This window comes from Entelurus aequoreus, linkage group LG07 (genome assembly GCF_033978785.1).
Source record: "Entelurus aequoreus isolate RoL-2023_Sb linkage group LG07, RoL_Eaeq_v1.1, whole genome shotgun sequence".
Taxonomy (NCBI): domain Eukaryota; kingdom Metazoa; phylum Chordata; class Actinopteri; order Syngnathiformes; family Syngnathidae; genus Entelurus; species Entelurus aequoreus.
Window position 1 is genome coordinate 50,586,274 of NC_084737.1, and position 1,065 is coordinate 50,587,338.

General features: G+C 39.4%; 1 protein-coding gene across 4 annotated transcripts in view; it reads left to right on the forward strand.

The window, feature by feature from the left end:
- Positions 1–218, forward strand: part of nav1a (neuron navigator 1a) — a 154,902-nt gene extending 154,684 nt beyond the window's left edge. For all 4 annotated transcript variants that reach the window (XM_062053855.1, XM_062053856.1, XM_062053857.1 and 1 more), the window contains one exon: positions 1–218. This exon is cut by the window's left edge and continues 1,266 nt beyond it. The gene's annotated coding sequence lies outside the window, so the exon portion shown is untranslated.
- The last annotated feature ends 847 nt before the right edge of the window (positions 219–1,065 follow it).

Below are 1,065 nucleotides of genomic sequence, written 5' to 3' on the forward strand. Positions count from 1 at the left end.
GCGTCTGCGACAGCAATCACTAAAAACGATGGAAATGTAAAGAAAAATGCTCTTGAATACAGAAAATATAATGTGATTGTTTATGATTCTCTTTCTCCAGTAGGAAGAAGGAGCACTTGACTTCTAAGTAGGTCAGGTAACGTTTGTAAGGCATGTCTCTGTAAACGCATCTCATGTCTAACATTGAGCTATGGACACAATAAAGTCATGCCATTCTTCATTGGCTCTTGTGTCTTGGTTGTCTGCTGATGTCACTTTTGACCATTTGAGGACCCCAAATACATGTTAACATTTAAAACAAATCCATTTATATACAGGATTAGATAAATAAGTCACGGGGCGAACATGCAAACTCCACACACAGAGACCTCAAGCCTGGGAAAGAGAGCAATAAATATACATTTAAACTAATAATTAAAAAAAAAAAATTATTAAAACCATAACTTAAGGGTTTTCTTATCCATTTCCACAATGTGCTGAACTCAAAATACTGTCATTACACTACTCATTTGAGTACACACAATATTGGATTATTTGTGTTAATATCAAATGGCAATTGTGGACTGACAGGGGTATCATGCAAATGTCATACAGCCAACAGCCACTAGGAGAAATATTTACATGGTACAGTATATGCAGCTGAGATAGGCTCCAGCACCCCCCGGGACCCCAAAAGGGACAAGCGGTAGAAATAGGATGGATGGAGTATATCTACGACATACAGTGATGTACAGTATAAAGCAGTGTTTTTGCAATTTAGCATTTTTCTTATAATTCCACATCCATTCATCCATCCATTTTCTACCGCTTGTCCCTGTCGGGTCGCGGGGGTGCTGGAGCCTATCTCAGCTCCATTTGGGCGGTAGGCGGGGTACACCCTGGACAAGTCGCCACCTCATCGCAGGGCCAACACAGATAGACAACATTCACACTCACATTCACACAATTTACTTGAAATATTTTAACACACCCCAAAAACTTGTTGATTTTGTATATTCAAAGCAAGAAGTTGTTGAAAGATAAAGCAAGGAATTCATGCAGTGCTTAAAACCTGGTGATGTGAGG